The sequence below is a fragment of the Rissa tridactyla genome, chromosome 3 (assembly GCF_028500815.1).
Source record: "Rissa tridactyla isolate bRisTri1 chromosome 3, bRisTri1.patW.cur.20221130, whole genome shotgun sequence".
In the NCBI taxonomy this organism is placed as follows: domain Eukaryota; kingdom Metazoa; phylum Chordata; class Aves; order Charadriiformes; family Laridae; genus Rissa; species Rissa tridactyla.
In genome coordinates, this window is record NC_071468.1 from 15,666,373 (window position 1) to 15,691,108 (window position 24,736).

Consider the following 24,736-nt stretch of genomic DNA (forward strand, 5'->3'; position numbering starts at 1 on the left):
GGGGGGAGGAGCCGTGCCTCCTACAGCCGGGCGCCGGCGAAAGGCAGTTTTGAACTAATCGCTTGAGAATGCTTGGCTTCGCACCCGTAACTTAGGCTTTTACAGACCCTTAACTAACCGAGCCACCGGTGCTTTTAAGGCATTTAAATGCTTATCAGCGGCCTTCAGTAAATAGAAAAGCTGTACGAGTGTGCAGATCTTGACTGAAATAAAAAGGTAAGGGGGAGGCATGGAGGAGTAAATAGAGAAACCAGAGGAAGTGGCCAAAGCATGGTTCTTTTGGCGTTGTGTCTGACCTCTGTGCAGTTTATAGATCAGAGGGATAAATAAAGGAAAGTTACAAACGTTTTCACATTTTTTGCTATAGGTGTGAGAAGTTTGTGTCAGAGTGTAAGCCTGTCTTAAAAAAAATAAATAAAATAATTAGCACGCCAGTAAGCAAGATAATCCTGTAGACAGATGAAAGCTGTTTTTCAGTCAGCATGCAAACAACCCGCTCCCGTGCCCCTGGTGTTCCCGTTGCTTTCTCAAGCAACAGCGAAGTGAAATCGGGATTGTGGCAGCTCTGTAGCACTTGCTCATCGTCTGTGGGGGCAGAGACACGAACTGGAATCGCGCTGAATTCCCTCTGCTGCTGTTGCCACATAGAAGAGACCCAGGCACAGACCCAGGGAGTATTTGCAGCAGAGCTTCACCTTCCTCTTTGCTTCGTGCCATCCGTGTTGATCTTGCGTAACAAAGAAATGAAGGGTAAAATGGTGATGAAAGGGACGCGAGGTACCGTAAGTGAACTGCCCCGCTATATGTCATTGGACAAAATGGAATTTTATGCAGATTCCAAATCTAAATTGGCCATCACATTATTTCCCCGCATTTCCTGCGCAATATTGGTGACAAGTGATACACCTTCCTTATGCCTGTAATCCTTACTTTGAGCCACTTTGCACACAGAAATATGTTACATGTAAAATTCTTCAGAGCCCCAGAGAGCTGGCTCTCAAAGCATGGCCAGCTGTCCTTTGCCAGTGGAAAGTCAGTCTTGAAAAATTGAACTTGGCTGCGTTCTTCACTAGCAGAGTATCAGAGCTCTTTGTAACAGATTTCTCTCAAAGGCTATGTCTATCCTTGGTTTTTGTACTGAGCTGTTGAGTTCCTTTTCACTGGACACTTGATCCAGCTGGAGGTTTTTTTTAAGTGGGAATTTCTCTGGTGAATTGAATCCTTTGCACATTGTATGCTCAGCTGTTTGTCAAGTTTGTTTAGTATTAGGACAAGACGCAATTTTGGTTGCTCTCAGATTTTCCACAACTGGCAGTAGTTTTACACCCCTTTACTTGTATGTGGAGCTTACATATCTGACACAAATTAGGGATAATAGTAAAAATATTTATCTGTTTTAAAACATTTTACATCTTCAAAGCCAAAGCATTGACAGTGTGAACTGCGCTACTCCTCCCATCGCTGGCAGCTGGCAGTCCATCTGAGCCTGCCCAGAGTTATCAGTGAGATGGCTACAAGCACATTGCAATGAAACCCCTGGCCTGCTATAAATCTGTGCAGGCAACAGGTAAATTGTTCCTCAGCCCATTAAAGTCACTGGAGCTGTGTGCAGATTTCATCCATATGAAGCGATTTGCTGAGTTAAGAGCAAACGTGCTTTCTTACGGGTGAATTTTCTTCATTTTTCCCTAACACCCATCAGTGTCTCCCTTATTCTTTTCTCCCTCAGCTCACTCTATTTCTACCATATAATAGACACAGCAATCTTTGGTAATTAATGCTTTTTTTTTTTTTGGTCCACTCATCCCTATCCCTTTTTATGCTGTCTTTTCGAATTCTAGGTTCATTTCACTGCCCTTCCTCTGGTCAGTTGTGGTCAGCAGTGTATTTGTATTTACCTTTATCTTGGTAGATGCCCAGGCCTTGCAAATAATTTGGTTGTATTATCAAGGCCACATGCCCCAGAATTCTGATGCAGGTTCCCTTTTTCTTCCAAATCCTGACATTTTAAGTAGTAATACTGAGTAGTTTTCATTTGCCTTCTGCTTTTTTAATCTGTTAAGAGATTTTCATTGCTAACACCTGTTTTGCTATTTTTTTCCTCAAATATCACTGGGAGAGAAGTGGGCTTTTTCCCCACTTCCTTTTTCAAATGAAAACTGGGACTTACATGCAATCCCAAGACCCCTGAAATCCAGGCATGTGGATGTTCACCAGAGTTGGGCAGCCTCTTAGGAAGGAAGCTCTTTTTGATTCAACTATTTTTGATTCAACAGCAGGTAACAGATACCCCATTCAGCATGGCCATATGAATTTCAAAGGCTGTAAATGCCTTTAGTCAATCTTAGGTTGACTAAAAGCCGTGCTCATGACAATGGAGATGAGAGTCAGGCCTTGTCCCATCCTTACTAACTGCCTTCCTCCTTAATTGCTGGGTGGGCTTTGTTTCCTTCTTCTAGGGGCTGAAGGGATGGGAAATGGTTTTACAAGCCCAGCTGGCCTTTCTCAGCAGCCTTAGTAGCTAAACTTGCAGCTTTTTTCCACTCTTAAAAATGCTGCTTTTGAGTATGAAGGGATCTGGGAGAAGATTACATTAACATGAACTACACAGGTGTCTGTTCAAGTCTCTGGCTTGAAGTTGAGAGACAGATTCCTTGCTTCTTTCCGCATTCTCACTGAATCCTCTCTTTTGCTTTCATCCTATTGGAGAAATACAAAGAGATGTAGGTCTTGTGCAACCTAACAAAGGGTTTTCAGAAAAATTACATGTACTGCAACCTTCACGAAAGCACAAGAACTGATGGCACTAGGGCAGTGGATATGTGAAACCTAGCTGTCTCTCTAAGAATGCGTATTCTGCATGCCTCCTTTGTAGTTTTCGGCAGCAAAAATCTAGCTTAACTCAATGTTCCTTTTTTGTACCCTAAAGTGAGTAATAGGAAGAAAAAGTGTTGTTTCAGTCTCTCGTTCTTTGAGAGTTACTACCATACAGCTTTCAGTCAGAATGTCCCTTCATGTGTTTTTTTAACTAGCAGCATCACATGAGAAACATCTGACCTGAGAGCAAGTGAATAGTCTCTTTGAGCAAAGCCTCGCACTGTATTCATATGACCATCAAAAATATTTCTGCTTTTTTTTTCCCTTCTTTAAACAGATCTGTGTAGTCTTTTCTGTGAAGGATCTCTCACAGGTGAAGTTTGCCTATTCCTAGGAAAATTATGTGATAAGCTGCATTGCAGCTTTTTGACTTGGGAGATCAGCGTCTCTCGCCAGAAGCAATTGTTACCAGACTGGTGGTTGTTCTGAAGTACATAGGGACATTTTGTGTAATTGCCCTAATGTGCTCCATTTTAGTACTTAGACGTTTACAGTAGGAGATCTCAGGGAGCCTTTGGTTACAAACTGTTACAATCCACCAAATATATCCAAGGAATTGTGACTGGTTTATTTCAGGAGGCATAAATAATACCCGGAAATAGGACTACTGACACAAATTCAATCACTGAGATGCTCCCTTGGCTTTTGAATGGAAACAGACACAACACCATTTGTCAAAATAACATTAAAACCTCTTATGCTTACACAGAAGATATGAATAGGGTCAGGCCCAGCATATCTGAGGTTTTACGCTAGAATAGACAGTAGTTTCCAAGAGCCTTGCTCGGTTTATTCCATTCTGTAAATCTGCAGTCCCTCAAGGAAAGGTCATTACTGAATACCAAAGTAAACATTTTTCTCATAACTGAAGGAGATCTGCTCATTCATAAGATTACTTAGCATGCAGCCACAGCTTGTGACAGAGTGACACTTGTGGATGGGTGTCATATATTGATGTCACACTTCTGTGTTGATTTTTAAAGAGTGATCCCACATTGGTGTATCCATGAAGCCTCAGATCCAACAGGACAGTAGACTTATCCTCCGGTCCTGAAGAGCATGGCATATCCTTCTATCTAAAACAGATGAAATACAGATCTGAAAGTTCCCCAGCCCATAGACTATTGATCTGACTCTTGGAAGCGCATCATCTCCATCGTAAGGGGATACTAACCAGTTGTGCAGTGAATGTTCACTCAGTACACGTCTCCCATGGTATTGCATAGGACTGAGATCATCTTATGGTCCATGCATTCCAGGGTCCATAGCATCACAGAAGCTGTGTAAGATGACTGGTTTCTAATATGTGTAGAAATGAGGTAAACACGAGAACCAAATCAAACAGACAAGGCCAAGGTGGTGGGAGGGGAACAGGAATCAAATCTGTTTAAGAGTGCAGTCACAAATCAATCAGTGATGGATCCAAATCAATGCAATACCACCAAAGTCTTGCTTTTAAGCAGGGGTCCTTTGCAGCCCCATCAAGCAGGAGCAGGACTGCTCCAATGGTAGTGCCCTGTGCCTGCTTGGGAGCAGGAGCAAAGCTCCTGCTTCCATGGTGCCCTCTAGACCAGTGTTTCATTCAGACAGTTTCTCTTGCCTCCTTATGTGCATGTTTTGTACAGTTTTGCTAAAGAATCAAATATCTCTTTAGGAGACAAATGCACCAACCTGAAAAGCAGTATCATGCCTTTTAAGTTGTTAGTATCTCTTTGTCTTTCCAGATCTTGAGACAAATCCTTCAGTCAATCCCAGGCTCTGAGAAGTCAGCAGATTTGTTCATGTGACTTGGAAAACTGTGAGTTAGCACTGCTCTGCTCTGCCTGGAGTCAATGATAAATCAATAATGACTTTAACCAAAATGAGGTCAGTGCTGGGAAAAAAGGAAAATAGACATCTAACATCTTTTCAAAATGCACATGACTGAAAAAACAAGACGTTCCTCATAACTATGCAGATGAACCTGTATAATTTACTTGGGCCCTCTGCTGGTAGTCATCATGTGGAGGACGTGGGTAAGAAATGTCAATTATACCTTAATATTCAAATAAATCCTTCCCCGGTTGTATTTCAAGGAGGTTCCCTCCTCCATACCCTGTAAAAGAAAGTCTTGCTATATACGCTAGGGGGCAGAGGCCTTCTATGCGTGGACATCTTGGTAGCTGGATTAGCTCTTTGACATAGATACATCTGCAGTCTCATCTCCATTACACTGTGTGATAATCCGTTGAGGGGATTTTATTGTAATCAGATTCCTACGAAATACATTAGGTGCTCCTATAGCCCTCTGTGGGGAATTTATCTGTGAAATGTCTTGTGTTGCAAAACTGCTGACACTACCAGAGCAATTCTTTCAAAGCCGTGTTGTTTGCTGCATTCCACCACTGTTCAGGCACTCGGATTCAGACCAGCTTGTTTCAGCTCTCACAGTTATATCATGACCGGTGTTCCCATTGCTGGAGCTGCAACTGTAGGAGCCATAGCAAGAAAACTGAGTGAATGTAGGCAAAAAAATATTTTTCACCCCCTTAAGGGGTAAGGGCAAAAGTGTCCTATTTTGATTTTCATTTTTTTTTAAAAAAACAAAGCTTAATTGCTTTGTTTCTGAACTTCACTTATGTACTCATATTAAGCAGCAGTTTTCTAAAGAATCCATTGTCATATTTCTGCAAGTTTCTCTGCACAGAAGCACTTAGAATAGTTTATCTTACTAACTTTTAAAGTAAATTAAATAAGTTTGGTTTAAACCCCTTCCCCTTCAGCAGGAGTGGCCATTCCTAAAATAGCCTTTACCGGCATTTAGTTTATTTAGCTTTGCATTAACACCATTTAATCAAACCTTAAATTAGGTTTTGAACCAACTTAGTTAAACTGGTTCAAGCCAGTTTGATTTTCAGTTATGCAATAACTGAAGAGTTTATTACATTTTGAAGAGTTTATTACATTTTAAGATAAATGAAATAAGAGGGTTCATACAGGGATTTTTCTACTGATCAAACAAAGCAGTTTTAAGGCATATCTACAGTTAAACCACTGTGGCTCTTTAAAACCTTGAGGCTTTATTTTTCCTCTTGTAGAAAGAAATTGTAAGTAAGTTGAAGAAAAAAACAAAAGATTTATGTGTCAAGGAGGTTCATGCATAGATCTCAGATTAAGGAAATAACAGTAACTAGTACCTCCTCATCTTCTTTATAATTTCCCTCCTCTCTTCCCCCTGTGGCAAGCATCAGTTGCTTCAAGAAGAACTTCAGAAGTTAATTATTTTTTAAATTTTGCAAGGTCTTGTGCTTTGCTAATGAATCATACTCCTCACCTGTAACTTTTCATAAGTGCAATTAAGCTCGCCTTTTTCCATTCCATTGCCGTATTTCACCCAAATCACCTTGGTGTTCCCATACATCTCACAGATGTTTTCATATAACAACAATGCCTGTTTCCAAAGCAGCAAAACTTTGCAGGCATTATGGGTGAGACTCATCCTCGGTCAAAAACGGTCTTCATGAAACACAGTCATACTGCAACTCTCACAGATGGGCCAGAGTTGACTGTTGGTGGTAGATAAACTCTATCCCTTTGAGCCTGTCTGTGTTTGTCTCCCAAAGCCCAGGTAGAGCCTGGAGATCATTTCAGCCAGGGCTGGGTTGAAGTACAGCTACTATTTAACAATATATAGTTGTCAAAGAGAATAGCACCTAGATCTGACATTGTCAAGGAGAAGTTAGCCTATCAGAAAGTCACTACCTAATAGAGAACTATGGAAGAGAGAACATTGCAAATAAATAAAAATCACAGCCATTCATTTGAATACAAGCTACAGGTTTTCCAAAATGTCTGTGGTATCTGTGGAGGCGTATTTGCTTTTGCCTAAATCCACGTAAGGAACTGGGCATTTGCACAGATAGAAACAGTGTGGCCTTAACATAAGGAGGAGGGGGAAACAGCAGAAAAGGCAATGCACTGTAATAGAGTCAATGGGAGCACCTGGGCAAAGGAGGTCTTGCACCAGGGTTTGGACCAGTGCTCAGTGATGCAGTCTGAATTCACTGACATTGGTCTTCTGCAAAGCAGCCCTGTGAAAATCTAGACCTGAGGCAGGCAGTCTGCTTGGTTCAGTCTGGAGCTTTTCCGTGCTTGAAATCCTTGGTAAAAGAATACCACCGCTCTGTGGACACATTGCCTGACAGTCACCAAGCAGTTCAATTCCAGCATCTGTGCTGTCACTGAAGGCAGCATAAAACTCGGCAAGACAGAGGGTGGGTGTAGTGCTGTCAGAAGAGCTGCGGTACCCATATCCAAAAGAAAAATTTACAGTTCTTCCTAACATATAGGGAAGATGCAGTTTCCTCATCTTCTCTATCAAGTCAGATGAGTTTACTCATACAAATGTCAGAAAAAAGCAAATGCAACTCCACAGCTACCTCCATGTTATTTGTGGACGACTTACAGCTTGTATTCAAATGCGAATACAAAAGCTGTGATAAATAATGTCAAAAGCAGATATATTATTTGAAAAGAAGAGAGATGCCTTCACAGTAATTTAGAAAAGGAAACAGTAATGGTGGTGACTTTCTGTATGAGCAACAGTAGCATATGAAACCAACATTTCCCATGTACTCATTTCAAATGCTGAATTTGAGACACTCTGGACCTCATTTTTATACATGCTGAGCAGACAATATTCCACACTTCGTTAAAGTCATGAGGTTCATGAAAGTCATGGCTTTCATGAAGGAAGCCAGACTGGTTTGCTTCCAGAAATGGAGAAACAGATACACCAAAAATCGCTGGCCAGTTTTTAAAATGTTGATCTTTACCTCTTCCTGCCTTAGTTTTCCCACCTGCATGGGAAAGATTATAATTACCCTGAAAGAGAAGTGCCTTGAGGCACCCCCTCCAGGGAGGGTGTAGCAAAGTGCTATGTTGTTAATGAAGATGAGCAATTCCCACTGCACTGCACACAATGCCAACGCTTAGATCATTTCTCACCCACCTCTGCTTTCCTCCCTAAACTGCATTTCTGTCTCCCGTGTCTTTCTCAGAGCTCTTCACACTCCTGTTTATTTCAACATCTATACAGGAGGTTCCATAACAACAACAGATTCATTTAGTTCTTCCACGCAGTGCAGCTATCTTAAAAACCAGTTAAATCATTTCACCTCTTAAAGTAATTTCTTGTCTTAGATGGCCAGTGTGACACTTTTTATAAGCTTAAATCCTACTCTGCTTATTCAGGGAGAATTCTTTGTGAATGCTGAATCAAATCTAGCCTTCAGATCCCAATCTGTAGTTAAAACAGTCAATACCATGGCAGATGCACTCGGCAGGTGATGGCAGATGACTTTTCCTTGCAAAGATGTACTTGTTCCCACTGTAGAGATTATATCTGAACACAGAACCTCTGTTCGATTCTAATCTCAGTCCTGAGCTCATGTGTCTAACGGTGTCTGTGCACATTACTACCTTGTGCACACTAAGGGAATAAGGAAGCTAGCTCTTTTGATAGTGAGGGGAGCCTTTAACCACTAGAACCAGAGTAGTTTTGCTGTGGAAAGGCAGTGGGAGATTTGAGCAGCAAGGGGAGAAGAGCTTGTGGTTTGGGCACTGAATTAGGATACTGGTAGTCCAGGCTGTCCTCCCAGTTCCTGCACTAACTGCCTAAATGTTCATACAACACAGAGATAGGAACCTTTCTGAGGCCTGACTTGTTCCTTAGAGAATAAATTCTTCGGCAGAGAGAGTCTTGCTTATTATATACATGCGTTTTTCACTTATGGCAACGAGGTTCTGACTCTTAAAGTCATTTGAATAAATTTTCAAGCGGCTGAGCCAAATACATCAGAGTTGGGCTGAAATTGGTTTGAACTGATCCATAGTAAAGATATTTGGGTTTTGTTTGTGTTCACAAGAAAAACTGTAAAATGTTGCTCTGAGTTGTGGAACACACTTTATTCAACCCAAAATGAAATCTTTCCCTCTTAAAATGCTTGTAGTGAAAAAAAAGTTAAATAGCAGCCAACATTATAAAATTGCTGATGGTAGCAGCCACCTCTTCTGCAAATGCAAGCACTCATGTAGGCTGTGTAAAACCCACATCTGAGTATCTTCTCCATCTGAGAGGCTCTGACCCACATCTCCCATTTCTCACAGAAGCATCTTCTCAAAGCTGTTCTACATCCACCAGATTTACTCAAAGGGAGGAACCTGGCCTAATGTTGCGATCTGTTTTGTCTTGTGCTTTGATCTTGTTGTAAAGCCAATACATTTCTGACATAGTTCCTTTCGATGTTAACAACATTAATGTAATTTTTGGTTCAACCAACTATACTGCAAAGTTGATGGATGATTAATCATTCTAAGCATGTGCTTAAAGAGGCCAGTCATCAGCATCTCTTATTGTTCTTTATTGGGTTTTTTGAACTATCCAATGGACTCCTATAAATAGGATATAATCTTCTATTGAAATCTATAAGAGAGTGGAAAAAGCATACAAACGATACCAGCCTCCTGGGGACTTCTCTAGAAGGATTTCTCCTGTCTTTATAATAAAGAAATATGAACTAAAACTTATGCTCAAGGGATGTACCAAATACTTTGATCTAAATTTTAGCTTGTAGTGTTGGGAGGCTTTTTGCTGTAAAATATTTCTCTTGAAGTCTGAAACAAGCATAAGTTGACTCATGGCAGAAAAACTGAATCACAAAGAATAGCTACTTGAACATACACAGCAATGAACTCAAACACCTCCCTTAGTGCCTGCAAATTGTAAAACTGACTCTAAACACAACGTGAGCTGACCAGTCCTCACCAAAGGAGGAAGAAGAGCTAAAAAGAGAAAGAAAGAACAGCAGGTGGGACAAAGAATGGATAATCCAAAAACCTTTAACTCTGCCTCTTTCAAAACCGACTTCTTTTGAGGTCTGCAGTCCAGTTTGTGCCAGAAGTCCTGATAAAACACATAAGACTTCTGAATAGCGATCATATTGCAAGATGGAGCTCTTAACAAATACCTAGATGGTTGCATTCCCCATCTCATTCCAGAAAGTAATGCATCTTTATTCATCTTTTTCTCTTGTTCTTCTGTGCTTCTGCCTGTCCTTGTCATCCTAACTTTGGATCCGTCCTGCCAGATGCTGAGCTCCCTGTGGTTCTCATGCTGCTGCGTGCTGAGGGCCTTTGAAACCATTGGAGGCTTGAGTTTTGTCTTAAGGTCCTGTTTTTCTTGTTTTCCAAAGGTTTCCTGGTGGTGAGTGATGTTACATGGCAATAAACAATAATACGAGCTGTTCTGCAAAAGGAGAGAGAGAAAGAGGAGGGAGGAAGGAAGGAAGGAGGGAGGAAGGAGGGGGCGGAAGGGTATTGCTTGCTGACAGTATTGGTTCCTGCGAATCCTAGAGTCACCAGTCGATGCTGGTGCTGAGCATCCAGTGGTCACTGAGCACTGGGCTCTACTATGTTATTTCTAGTGTGCCGTAAAAGTGTATCCACTCATGATGGAGACAGAAAGGACAGTGTGTGACTCCTGTAGGACAGATGTGCAACTTTGCCAGCTGCAATGCTGTCATTATGCCCAGATGCAATGTAGGATGGGCAGAAGAACCCCAAATCTGTCCCCTGCAGCCCCTCTCCCCTAGTCTGACCTGAGGGAAGGGGCATTGACTCACCAAGACCTATGAATGATTGGTTTTGTGTGAGTGGCCCTTGGTGCTGCTGCAGCTACTGGGTTAGCCATGTGCTGCCCTTTTGCTGGGTTTTGCAGAGCGCACCACTAGTGCCTGGGGCCTTTGGCTTCCCTGGGATGGCGCAAACCAGTTCATCTCCCTGCAAGCAACCCCCTGGGGTGTAGAGACAGTAACTGTGAGGCTGTAGAGACAGGACAAGACAACAGTAAGAGATTTATTATTGAGAACACAAACACTTTTTTATTATTCATTTCTACAGTAATCTATTTCTAGCTCTATGACACTCTATTCACTTGGTACCTAGCATCTGTGCTGTCTCTAGTGTTGGGGTCCAACCCCATTGCCTGCAGCTGCACTATTTGGATGGCAGGTGCAAGTAGGGCAATGAGGGTATGCTGGAGCTTGGCTAGGAGGTGGCCTTGGCGTGGCAGCAGCAGCAGCTGCTGCCAGAATGGATATTGAAAGCCATGGCTCACAGAAGGGAAGCAGGCTAGCCCAGGGAGCCTGCATAGCTGCTGAATGTGGTTGCCCAAATGGAAATGCAGGAAACCCCAGCCCTGGTGTAAAAGGATTGTTTGGTACAGGAGGCAGAGTTGGGTGTGGTGAAGTATCAGATGCAGCATAAGCTGCATCTTGGACACCAACCATGGTGTGGCTGCGGAGTTGTGGTGATAGGGATGTACAGGCCCTTCTGATATGTGTTGTTGTTTCAGCAGATGGTCTGGTAGGTGTGAAGGTCCTGGGTGCAGATGTCTGGATGTCCTCCTGTGGTGCTGATGCAAAGGGATCATGCTCCTCCACAGAAACAGCTCCTACCACAGGCTGAATGTTTGGGCTCCTTCTCAGGTGGCCTTCCTTCAAATCTGGGTCCTGTGAGAATGCAGCTGGTGCTGTGGGTTTTACACCAGCACTTTGCTTACAGGGTCATAGTAGGTGGAGGTAATCTCTCTTGAAATATGGGTTATAATATAATAACTAAAAAATGCAAAGGAGAGGAGTTAGTTGCCATCATTTTCAGATCGAGAAAGACAAAGCTGTGATAACTAAGCATTTGATTCAAAAAAGACAACAATGGATATCAAAAGGCCTCTTAGTGGCATTTTAAACCTAAAGTGAGGCTGAATAAAATGTTACAATACAGTTCTGTTAATTCATGACCCCTCTTGTGTTTTTGTCATTTGGGAGCAGAGAAGTGTAGAATTTTCCAAAGCATAAAAATGGAGGTAGAAACACAAATATCAGTAGTTTTCAGCCACTTCAATGTGGAATGAATGTGTAGGTAATAATATAATGCTGACATGTCTCTTGTCAGCATTCAGCAGATGCCACACGAAAATTTAAATTTTTGATACAGCAAGATATGGCGCAAGTACAAAAAAAAGCACAGTATGATGAGACTATCTTTCCGTTTCCTGGGCTCAAAGTAACCGGAAATAACCAAAACCTATTTCTTCAGCATTTCTGCTCCTCAGAAATACTGCATCAAGAATTGCTGAGAACAACCAGAGAGACAAAATCAGGACATTCACTACCATCCTTGTCTCCTACCTTGTAAAGGCTTACTGTATATGAACGTAAATCTATCTCACCAGAATACCCTGAGAGTTATTTCACGTGCAGAGGGACTTGACATACCTTTCCAAAAGCAGAACCTGTTGCTGATGATGATTGAAGTTTGCCAGATGAGGGGGATATTGCAGAATCCCCTTCCATTTTACTGAATCCATTAAGATTAAGCTGATGAATTAACATTTTCATGGACTCAGTTTCAAAAATTTTCAGAGGTACTCTCCTTCCCAGCACTTCCTTTTTGAAGAATCTTTCAGCAAGAACTACATTTCCAGCATTACCCCCCCAAATTAACTGAAGCCAATTGCTTCCAACAATTTTCCAGAGTTTCTTCAGGAAGAAGGGGATAAAAAGCTTTGTCAGAGCTCTCTTCCAAAATATTAGCACCTACGTTCATGGCCCAGGGTTCATCAGGCAAAACTTGGTCATCTTTTTCTTCTAGTAGAGGCGCAAACAGAACGTCACCAGCAGTTCTTCTATCACATACACATCGAAGGAGAAGTTGAGAATGCCGACTCAACTGTCTTGTCCGGAACAGAAACCCAAAATGTTTCTGATGAAGAAGGCTCCATTTTCTATTTTTTTTTCTCGTTTTGGCTAAAATTTCCATCTGTAGCCCTTGACCTGACCAGCCAGGCTTTGTCCTGCTAGACAACATGCTAGATGAAGGGCAATGGTGCCAGCTGTCTGGGGAGCCAACAAAAGTTCTCAAATGTCACCACAACACCCATGGTGCATCACAGTCACATCACAGCATGGCCACCGTCTCCTGGCAAAATGAAGCAGGGGCAGAAGAAGTTGCTGAATAGCAGTAGTTGCTTTTCATTTATAGAGCTGCAGATGTTTTGAGCCAAGGGTCAGGAATTAAATAAAACTGTATTTGCATTTTGTAAGTCCTGGAAGGCCAGCACTGCATCCAGTTGCCTCTGGGAGTTGGTCCCCCAGGAGGAAGAGGGAAGGCTGCAGTGTTAGCAGTAGCAATGTCCCAAACCTGAATTTTTTCAGTTGGGCACCTTTCACCCATGCATAAATGTCTGCATCCTCTTTGTTCTTATGGTGAAGCTCCTGCTTCACCGCCTGGGCAAAACATTTTGGTCAGCTGGGCTGGCGCTGCAGCCATTGCTCAACTGCTGTGCTTGTGGGGCTGCTCCTCTTTTAGGCATGGCTTCCCCTCCTCCATGTGGTGCCCTGACTACTCCCTTCTGGCCTCTTTTATTTACCTGTGTGTTCTCCAGCTGAGCAGTGCTACTAAAAGAAAGCAGAAATCTGTTTCCAGTGCCTCCCAATTTCTTCTGTAGAATAACCCACGCTCTGCGGTTTCAGCAGCGCTGCTTCTGTAGTGGGCTGTCCATATACCAAGGTGATGCTCTCAGCTTTCAGCAGTGTCTCAGTGGCTGCTCCATAGGACAAACTGTAAGTAAAAGGCTACCTAAGTACGTTTTGCAAATGAAATAAATGGGAGCTATGCATCTCAGCCCTTCCTTGGATTGGCTTCCTATGCTTTTATTTGATATTTACAGAATATCAAATATGGTTTCTGCAGAAACCAAACCAGCAAAACCGATGATGCTCTATCAGGCTTTTATATTTAACCCTCTCTTCAGGGCTGTATCTTTTTTGGTAAAGGAAAGATTCGATTGAGAGCCGGTAGGAGTCAGTGATTCTCTTCCCTTCAGCATTTGGATCTGGCTCTGTGAGTTTTATGAAACACTGGCAAAAGTGTGAGGACAATAAACATGAGGACAATAAGCGTGAGCCCAAGAAGCAGTGGAACAATACAGGCAGATCTAATAAAAGCTGGGAGTTTGGTCAGAGAGAGAAGGGTCTCCTCGAGCTGCCTGAGCACCACTGAAGGCCTGACCCAGACAGACAGACAGAGCAAATGAGATGGACTTTGCTATTCATCTGCAGGGAGAGAATATGATGGAAAACAAGGGCTGTCCATGCAGGCTGAGAAACTGTGTCTGTGCCAAGCTGAGCAGGGACAGCTGCAGACACGCTTGTAATAAACTACTACAAGAACTAATACAATAACTGTGTTGAAAGAACAGCTACTCGCAGGAATTAGTACAAGTAACATACGTGGTGTGTTGCCTTTACTAAGGTTCATCATGCAAATGTGACCATATGAAAACAGGAATGAGGAAAAAAAAGCTTTAGCTATTATTAGCTATTTAGCGTCGTCTAAATCTCTCTAAATACAGAGGCTGTCAGGGCAGTCCCAAGACCCAGGGAAGGTTCTAGTGTGGGCTGGCAGGCAAGAGAGCTCTTATTGCTCCCTTATTGCTTCCAAGGCTTCCCTGCATTGCCTTGGGCATCACATTGTCACTGCTGTTGCCCTCTGTTTTCTGACTTGTGCTGTGGGGAGGACCAGCCTCACCACTGCCAAATGCTCGGAGCTCTTCCACTTGTAGCTGCAGAGTTACCTATTCATTCATCCTGTTTACAACACATCAGCTTGTTAAAAAGAAAGGCTGTCTGGTATGGTTACCTTAAATGTGGATGGAAAAAATATATCTACCCAGTAGAAACTGATTTGAATTCAGTAGATTACTTAGTACCTTGTATGTAAATCCTTGCTTTCAGTTTTTGAATGCTACAAGTGAAAATAGGAAATGGGGAAAAAAGTACTTCCTTGGAGACAGTGCTTGAAGGGATTTTGAACTGAATTCTGAAAGAGAGATCTTGATCAGTTCCTATCCCAGAGACAGCTGTATTTCTAATTTAAGTGTACAGTATAAGACATGGTTTGTAGCCCACATGAATCAGTAGGTATTTTTCTTTGGACGTAACTGAGTAACATATGCAGACTATAATTTGTGTTTCCTGCTACAGTTGTTAGCCTTTTGGGGATTTTTCATGGATTACCTAAATGCCAGAGAAAAAGCCAAAACTTATTTCAGGTGTGATGCAATCCGCTTTATGGGAATCTTCCCAGGGACTGATCTGGTTTATTATTCTCAAATTATTATGATTGTTTCGAATGTAACCAAAATTAATTAAAGGCCTTCAGACCCTGATGATACTCAGAATTGCTGCAATAATTTTGCATTTACTTATGAAAAAGCTTCCATAATTGTAAATGCTTAAGCATATTAACAGAAAATATTTGACTGTAATCTCATCCTTCTGTAATGATTTGGAAAATTGAGTGCTGTAATAGTTATTCTAATTCCATTTGCCTGCAACACAGCTAATGTCTCAAATAAAGGAAATCAACCAAAACTCATCAACATTTATGCTCATAGTGTTATATACACTTTGAAATGTTTGAATGTTAAAATGGGAAATAAACCATCAGAGTTATTCCAAAACCAACCCATCAAGACTGTCTTCTCAAAGACAGCATTTATAATTGAGAACAGGTTAGACCATACGTGGGCTTTTTAAACCGATACATAGTTGGAGATAGAACTTGGCGAAACCCATAGCTTTTAGAGAATGCAAGGCCCCACCTTCCCCTTTTACAACTTACTGTACCAGGCAAATGCCTCTGATTCACCCCAAACTTGAGAAAAAACCCTCTGAGCATTAAGAATGAGAGACCATAGTTTTGGCAGAGAAAAAGGCGATAGTTATTAATCAGGTTTTTAACAGAAAATGAAATGCAATATTCACTTTATTACCCATTTCTGGTAAACCTAGGAGATGTCATCTTTCGACAACCACTAGGCAAATTTCATCAACAGTAAAGTGTCCTGCACCATTTCTGCAAGGATTGTCATTCGTCTTTTTCCAAAGTGTCCAAAAGCTGAGACACATTTTGTTTCCGTGTAAATGCAATTGTAATGCTTGTTGGTATTGACAGCTTGCATTTGGGGGACTCTACCCTCCTTCCATCCATCTTTTGTCTGAAATGAAAATCTGTTTGTCTGCTCACCTTGGGACACTGAAGCTGCCCCAGCACTACTTTTCCTCTGAGGGAAAAGGCATGAGCCTCTGCTTTGCCAGGGCTGTAAGGACTCCCCTGGTCCTTGCCGTATGTTTTTCTTGGATACACCACAGCTGTAGGTGCTACTCAGACTCTTACCATGGAAGTTAATTTTCCCATTAGAGAGCAAGCAAGCTGGGGGATACAGGAAAACAGAGGCAAGGAGTGTTACATTTACGTTCGAGACTCACCTGGCCACCCGCCAGCAAAGCCATCGCTGCAGTTGTTCAGTTAAAAAAAAAATAAATATGAGAAATGTAATATTTGATGACAATCTAACGTCAGAGTCCATGACACCACCTGCTTCCAGCTGATGATTAATAATGTGAAATAAATTCATTTGGACGTGGAAGAGTGTGAATCTAACTACTGGGACAAATACCTGCATTCAGAAAGGAAGCAGGAGGGAAGAATTTATCACGTGCTTGGTCACATTAAATCATTTATTTTAGAACAGTCTCAACTCTCAATTCTCTCTGTCCCTATCAGATTTATTACTAAATCCTCTGGCCTGATTGCACTCCTGTATGATTCAGTCTTTTGGCTTCCACAGAATTACTACAGGTTTCCCCATGAGGAGAACTGGCCATTGGCTTGATGGAGAGGAGGTGAGAAAATGCCGTGGAGGGAAAATGAAACCATTGACAATGTAGGAGTTTCAGTGAGGCTGAGCAGTGAAAGAGTTCCTGGCATAGGTCTCAAGAGCTTTGGGGAGGCTTCCTAGGGCCTCTTACCACCTCCAGCAGCATGGGCGTTTTGGTGCTCTCTTTCTCCTTATCTCACCTTTCAGAAGTATTCCTAAGAGTTCAGAAAACCTGTGTATACTTATCACTTCCCATCCAGGTCGATTTCCCTGGGAAACGAAAGAGGATGGGAATGTGACAGTGCAGGTACTTCACGGCTTTCGAGTCAGGGGTTGGGAAGGGTAAGATGCCACTTAAAAATCTCTGCAGGTGACAGAAAAATCACTGTTTAGACAGTAAATCTGATGGTGGCATTTTGTTAGTTAGAGTTCATCTCCTAGTCTCCAGTGGTCTCAAGTGTGCAAAGGAAACCCTGCTGCAGCAAAATGGAAGCTGGTTTGTAGAAGACTATAGAGTTTCACCTGTTATTCTGAAGTCCCTTCCAGTGTCTTTCCAGCAAGTATAATGAGATGACATCCAGGAGCGAACTGGGCCCAGTTTGCTGAGCAGGACAGCTCTGATGAACTCCATTTTTTGGTTCATCACTGATGCACCGCTTTAGTGATTGCTAAAGGCAGCCTCCAACAGTCTTTCTTGGAGGTTTCAAGTCTGAGTATGGTCACGTGATGTTCCCTCCAAAAACAGGGCCCTGCCTAACCCGACAGCCTCCCATAGGGTCTGTTCCTGCAAAGAATCCAAATTTCCATTTCTCTAACTTTAATCTGTTCCACCAACTGTAATAAATCTCTGCCTGCTCCATTTTTGCTCCACATCTCTTTTAGAAACAATAAAAATGGTAGATGATTCCCTGATAACCGCTGTTGCTGATGACGCAAATGGCACCTCACTGGATCCTGTAAGTCTTGTTCAGCCTCATCCACCACCTCCACAGGGAAGAGGAGATGTTAAGCAAACTGTCTCTTAATGATAAATAGGGCTGTAAAAAAGAAAAATATTTCATTGTTTCAACATTTTGTTCCTTTTAGGAAATGTCAGAAATATAAACCAGAAGGAAAAGAAGTGGTTGGTTTTTTGGTTTGTTTTTTTTTTTTTTTTTTTTTTAACGTAAAATACACTTGCAATCCAGTCCAAAAATGACCAGAGGAGAGTTAAAGAAATGTGGTTGTGTAGCTAAGGAATGAAGTGAGTATCTGTGCTAACAAATGATGGGTGTTTCCAGGATACTGTCTCTCCTATCAGAAAGGGTCATTCCAAGGCACTTTTCTGGCAGCTTTTATTAATCTCCCTCTCTCTGAGCCAGAAGACAGGAAGATGTCAGGCGGCTGAGCTCTTGTACCGTTCCCGTTCTCCTATTCAGGACAAGGCTGTCCTCAGCCAGCAGGAGAGAACGTAAGGGAACTGGCAAACCTCAAACATTTTGTCACAGGGAGACGCACTTGTAAAGTTAATCCCTAGCACTCAGTCCAGGTGCCCTCTTCCTGCTCCTCGTAAAACAGCCCTGAGGAAAAACAGTTTCAGTCTGTTCTCGGTGGAGAGAAGACCACAACAGCTGCCAACTTTTCCCGTGCCTTCAGCTGGAGGTGCAGGCTCTGTTCACAAGGGGTGAAGAAGCAACATCTCTGCCAGCCTCAAGAAGCCCGTCTCTGAGGGCAAAGCAGCCCATCTGGCATTGGGGCCAGCAGAGCCTCACCGACTCTCCTGGTTCTCCGTCCTCCATACCCTTTTTCCCCAGGCAGGTGTTTCTTTGTCCCCCTCGCCAGACAAGTCCTGCTCCTCTCAAACGGCAGAAGCCTATGGGCAGAGTGGCAGGAGCGTGGGTGCGTGAAGGCCCAGCTGGAGGGAAGCCTGGGAGCTCCCCACCAGGGAGCAGCTGCGCCTCTTTGCCGTGCCCCTCTGCGGCACCATCTTCTGCCAGCTCTGCCTGCCTCAGACCCGCCTGAAGTCCTCTGTAACCTGGTCCTGAATGCTGATGTTGGTCATGGGAGAATCTGGTTCAGACAACAAGAGCTACAGGTCTCTATAGGTGTATCCAGAAAGGAGGAGAGCAAAGAATGGAAAAGGATTGAAGAATGAATGGTAAGCAAACACAGGGGTTCTGCTGAGGACCTGTAGGCTCCACACCTCTCCTCTTCTGCCAGCTGAAACTCTGTGGAATCTTTCCCCATCCGGCAGGAAGCAGGGAGCAAATACGTAACATTTAGGAACCCATTAGAGCTGCAGTCTAGCTCATCAGCTCTTATTCATCAAGCTTGAAAATGGATGGTTGTCTCCTCTCTGGGCTGTATCTTCACCTTCCCCAGCTGTAATGGCTTTTTAGATATCTAATTTCAAGCAGCTCCACACTGTTAGTACTGGCCAGAGCATGAAATATCTTTCACCTTTTCCAAACGAGAAGAATGGGGAGACCCTTCCTTGGAGTACAGAGAGTTGTGAAGAGTGGCGATCTTCAAGGCGAGGTGAGGGACCGTCCCAGCTCTTGAAATCTGCCTTCTTACTTGGGCACCTAAATGTGCATTTAAATGCTTCAATTTAGTTACACAGAGGTGAAAACTCCAGCCGTAGGAACTTGCTCAGGGTTAGAGAGCCCATGGTAGTAGAGTGGGAAATGTCAATGATCTGAGACTGTAGTCTGCAGCAGTGGCTTAAAAATCTTTGTAGACGTGTGCCTTCTCAGAGATAACTAACTGCTGATTCAGGAGCAACCTGGAAACACTTGGGGGAGGAGGAAAGGCAGCACAAGAGGGAGCCTTGTCCTGGGCATACCAGCCGGAGGAGGTGGGAGCACAGCAAGGAAAGCTATGCTGCTTTACTGAATTTGCTGCTCAAATCCAGAACTGGGGAGACAGTTCAGAGAGCAGGTCACAGCTCCAAGAGTGGATGTCTCCAGAGCAAGGGCAGGGGGCAGCAGGGAGACAAAAGCTCTGACTAGTGCTAGCTGGAGAACCTGCTCTTGGTACTATTAGAATACGCCCTTCTAGTGCCTGGGCGTGCATGTATGTATGCACAGAAACTTGTGATAGGGCTGAAAATTTTCCTAGGTGGACATGTATGGTGTTCTTTCTGTAAGGGCTTTACTTACCTCTAGTTGTTCAGGGGAAAAGCATGATCCAGCGTGCGGATCTCAATTTGTCTGGAAAAGATGTTTTTGCTTGAAACAATCTTATGTGCAAGGACAGATGTTTTCCAGTAGTTGCTCTAATACAGCTGCTTTTCAGGGTCAGGGTCTGCTGACCTTTGCAATTTGTTGCGTGGCAATGAACAGGGCTACATACAGAAAATAGCACAGATAATACACTGTTGTCTGGCAACATCATTTAGGAATATTTTCATAGCTCTATTGCTTTAGCTATTCAAAATTATGAAGAATCAACCTAGATCTGCCAGTTTATTAAACTGTGCTGCACTCACTCAAAGCTCAGGTTTTTTTCCTTTCACAGACACAGGAACAGATAAAAGTAAATATCTGTCCATCATAGAAATATTATGGTAAATCCTTGAAATATATTATTACAGCACAGGCAAAAATAGATTCCTGGAGAGAGCCAACGTGCATTATTTTAAATTAAATGCCCACGACCCAGCATGGGCTTGAAAATTATTTATCATGTCCTCTTCAGTGCCCTCTCTCTCCCAGTTTTTCAAAACACAGAGATCACTCATTGCAGAGTGGAAACTTGGACAGCATTTCTTGTGATTCCACGTTCATCACATCCCTAAAAGGTGCAGTGGAATCTCATAGCCCTGGAGGCTGAATATTCCCGTCATTTACTACCAAACCCAAAATGGTGTGTGTGACACGCTGCACACTTGAAAAGTAGCTTGTCTTTTTCCTGCTGTGATCGTAGCTATCTCAAACAAATGCAAAGCTGCCCAATTATGGTTATGTGGTCACAGTCTAGTGGAATAACTGTGACCCATGAATAGGAAACACCTCTTCAGACAATGAAGCAGTGTTTGAATTCTAATTGTTTTATCACCTCAGCCACAGATGTAGGTACAACTTTTAGCAGCCTCAGGGTCCAATGGGGAAGGATTTCCTTTTATAGTTTTATTTTTACCGAACCTCAGTAAAACTCAATGATACACATTTCTTGTGCTCCTAGTGCCTCTAGTTTGGTCTGTGCAAAAAAAAGGAAACATTAATGCTGAATCATGTGTTACTCCCCACATGTGCACATGTGTTTATATTCTTATTATCAGCAAATAGCAACCGAGGGCCAACGTGCCAATGTAAAGCCCTATAGCAGCGCAGGGGACCACAGCTGTGGCACACACCAACTGCAGAGCTGAGCTCTTCTCTGGCACCAGGAAAAAACAGGAAGGGTGGCACTGAAATTGCTGGCCATATCCAGACATAAAACAAGTGGGCATTCACATCAGACCTTCACGTCTTCATCCTGAGGAGTTTTCTAGCTGAGGGAAAAAAAAGGTACTACTGGCATATATGCATTTTATCATGACAAAATGTAATGTCTTGTGCTTGTTCTAGGGTTCCTAAAATTTCTTGCCTATCGAGTGTATATATAATTCCTTGTCAGAGTACTTTACTACGGATAATATTTTCCATATATACATTTTAATCTCCTGTGCTCTGTAAGTGTTCTCCAAAGTCCTGTTGCAAAACCTGGAGCCTGTGAGCTAAACTGGTGTTCTTAGCCCAGCGTTAATGCTCTGCACGTGTGTGCTGTGCATGGATGTATAGGATGGATGCGTCCCTTCCTCCAGGGACCCTAAGTATATGTGAAACTTCAGGCAGGTCACAGCCACAAATACCCTGGGTGACACAGGATATCTTAGTACATACTGCCTGTTTCACAGGCGGGCAAAACAAGGTGGAGAGGCAATAAGCCACCTTGCTAACACCCCGCAGCACAGCAGGGGCAGAGCCAGGAACAGACCGCCGAGATCTTTGGCTGGCTTTCTTGGCTGCGCTGAGCCGTATGACTTGGTGCAGCACGGGGCGAGGTGCAGGCAGGAATGTGTGGAGGAGGCTTCCAGAGAACAAAACTGGTTCCTTTGTGCTCTAGGTGGACATACGAGCTCAGGCAGATGTGGGTGCAGTACACAGACTGCCCTAAATCACATTGACTTGCTACAGGTGTCTCTGCAGAGCCCTGTGTTCTTATTCCCTGAACAGGAGCTGGCACAAAAAAATATTAACCAGTCACTGCTTCATTCTGCCATTATATGTGTTCTGTGGGATAGCAGGAGGGGAGCGAATGACCAGATAACCCAGTTCAGCGGTCGCTGAGCACTGGGAAAAACAGTGTCTTTCTGACCTGTTTTACCACTGAAGCAATGCAAAAAGCGCTGGTGCAAGATAAACACCCACAGCCCTTTTCTCAGGTCTCCATTTCCCCTGCCAGCCCAGCCAGCCCAGAAGTGTGCCATGCCTGTGACAGTCACCTGCCTGAGCGCAGACAATTCTCAGCACATAATTCAGCATTGTGTTTCCTCTCGAGTCTTCTGTGGGTTTTTTTATTGTAAAATATCAGCCAGATTTATTCTCTGTCACACTGGCATAAACATAAAGTTAGTCTGCTGACTGTAGAATTATTCTGTGTTTATCCATTCTTTCTGTATTTTACATGATTGTAAGATTCAACTCACTGGTGAGGAAATGCCATAAAAGACTGACTTATACTGCAAGGATGCTGACGGTCCTTCTGATGCTGACCTGGATGAACAGTGACAGTTGGGACATCTCATCTTTGAAACACAGTGAAGGCTGTCTTGTCCAACCAGCCCAAAACATGACAGAGAGTAATAATTTAAAAAATGAATCCTATGATAAAGGAAAAATGGAAGGAGGAGAGTACTTCAGGATCGTAGTTTTTTTGTGATTAAATTGTTGTGATTTTTTCTGCTTTGTTTTTACAATTGCATTGATACTAAGTAGATTGTGGTCCGTTCTGTCCTGTTCTAGCTTTATAATGTGCCTCCAAGGATTTAAGTGAATTGGATGATGAATATCTCTCATGCAACTGTTCTCCCCTCTCCATGGAAGGAGGTATTTCTGCAGTACAGGACCTTTGTTTTGGTAAGGTGCCTTGGGGGTTTTTTTGCTTGTTATTGAGGTCTGGATTGGGGAAAGGGTTCTTCTTCAAGTCAGTAAAGTCTCTCTGGGTTTTCCATAAGGAAAGCAGGTCAGGGGAAGGAATATACTATGCACTTAGGGCAGAAAGTGCTGAGACTTGCAACACATCTCGGTCTTGGGGAGTCTATTGCCAAGCCTCAGGCCCTCAGAATGATGTGATATTTTGCCAGAGGCCAGGGTCACCGTCTTCATCTTCATGCTCTGGCAACCTTTTAGATACGGTCCTAGGGCTCAGCGTGGCAAGCCTTGAGATGTGGACCAGGACCTTGATTCCAGAGGAAGAGGGTGTATAAAGTAGCAAAGGACAGTTCTGCCTGGGCTTCAGAGGGTCACCAGCACCGTACTGGTCTGCCAGGGCTCCCCTCGCCCTGGAGGGCTGTGCCCAGGAACTGGCTTTAGTGACAGTCAAAGCAAAACATTGGCTTGAGTCACGGCAGAGGCTGAAAGGAGGTAAACAGCCTTGGCCGTACTGTCCACTTTTCCTATCCAGCATTCGCTTCCTGCGCAGCTGATCTCCCCTCCTGCCCAGACAGCCCTCTCATCTGGCTCCAGTGGGGCGCAGATGTTCCTGCTGCAACAGCCACCATTCCCACTGGCAGCCGAACCTCCTCTTCCCCCCATGCCTTCACACACGGCAGGGCCCATCCTGCTGCCCCTACAAAGAGCCACCACCCCACAGCGCTGGGCAGCACCAAGCCCAGGGGCACAGCAGCCGCAGCTCAGCTGAGCCACATGCGCTGCTCACTGGGCACTGCGAGCACATTTGGAACAATTATTGTTAAGTAAGTCATGATAATTAACACATCTCCCTTCAAGTGCACAGAGGTGCTGGGAGGCCATTAACTTTGACAGCTGTGATATTTCTTTCGCCAAACACTTATAGCCAACATGTCAGTGGGAGACGTTACACAGCTAGGACAGCTCCATGCCCTTCTGTAAGTGTCTGTCCTCCTTTTGTTTCAGGACTAAATACCTCCTGCAGTGGATATATGCGCTTCCTAAGTGGAAGATCCTGTTCATTTTAAAGGCCCCACTCTTGACTAAGGACTAGTTGCCCACACAAAAGTTGGCTGGACAAACTGTTTGCCCTAACCTAGCCTGCTTCAGTATCCTCGAGCACTGCAAGGATTTTCTTTGGAAGCAGGAAGTATAAACTCAAATTAACAACATGGCTTAAGCAGAAGCAAGATCTTTTAAGACCCAGGATGGGACTTTTACTTGAAGAACGTACACCGAGATTGCAAACGAGTTGGAGTGGGACCATCTTTTTTTTCTCTTTGTACAGCACCAAACGCAACGGTGCCACAGCCGTGGAGAGGGCTCCTTGGCAGCATCAAGCAACTACAGCAGTGCTGGTGCCTAGAGACCTCCATTTGTCTATGAAAGAAACTTTTCTCCCTTCGTGCCTCCATCCTTGTCCCTGGATTGGACTAGCAACCTGTTTCAGTTTGTGCTTTCCATTTAGGCTAACCTCAGACGCTCAGTTTCCACTTGATTGGAAACAAGTGTGCTGAAAGCTGTCTGCTCTTTCTTCACTGTACAATGTGGACTGCTGCCTGGCTCCAATCTGGAAACAATTATTTCCCTCCTGTACCTACCCATTCTGAAAAGGGATTTATCCCTAGACTTTTTTTTTCCTCTTTCCACTTTTATTAGCTGCTTCCTTCATAAATAAAAGCTTGTTGTTGTGTATAATGCCCACAGAACGGCTCTAGCTCTAGATGTCACATATTTCTGTTACGTGACAAAAATGCTGTGATGTTTTAAGGCCCTTGGGGAGTTTTCTATCAGTAAACGTGCCATAGTGAATTCTCTGCTCCTTTGTCCTGTTCTGATAGGATGAATATCTGATGGTGCTTGAATTTGTGTGACTTTAAGAAAAGACTTTAAGCACCCGTTGTGGTTACGCTGGTGTAAATACTCTTAAACATCCCCAAAG

The 24,736-nt window shown here is 43.4% G+C and overlaps 1 long non-coding RNA gene across 1 annotated transcript; it reads left to right on the plus strand.

The window, feature by feature from the left end:
• Window positions 1-76: 76 nt before the first annotated feature.
• LOC128906683 (uncharacterized) lies at window positions 77-24,560 on the plus strand. The gene is made up of 4 exons (XR_008465288.1): window positions 77-216; window positions 4,602-4,675; window positions 22,627-22,740; window positions 23,761-24,560. It is a non-coding gene; the product is annotated as an uncharacterized LOC128906683 (long non-coding RNA).
• Window positions 24,561-24,736: the final 176 nt, after the last annotated feature.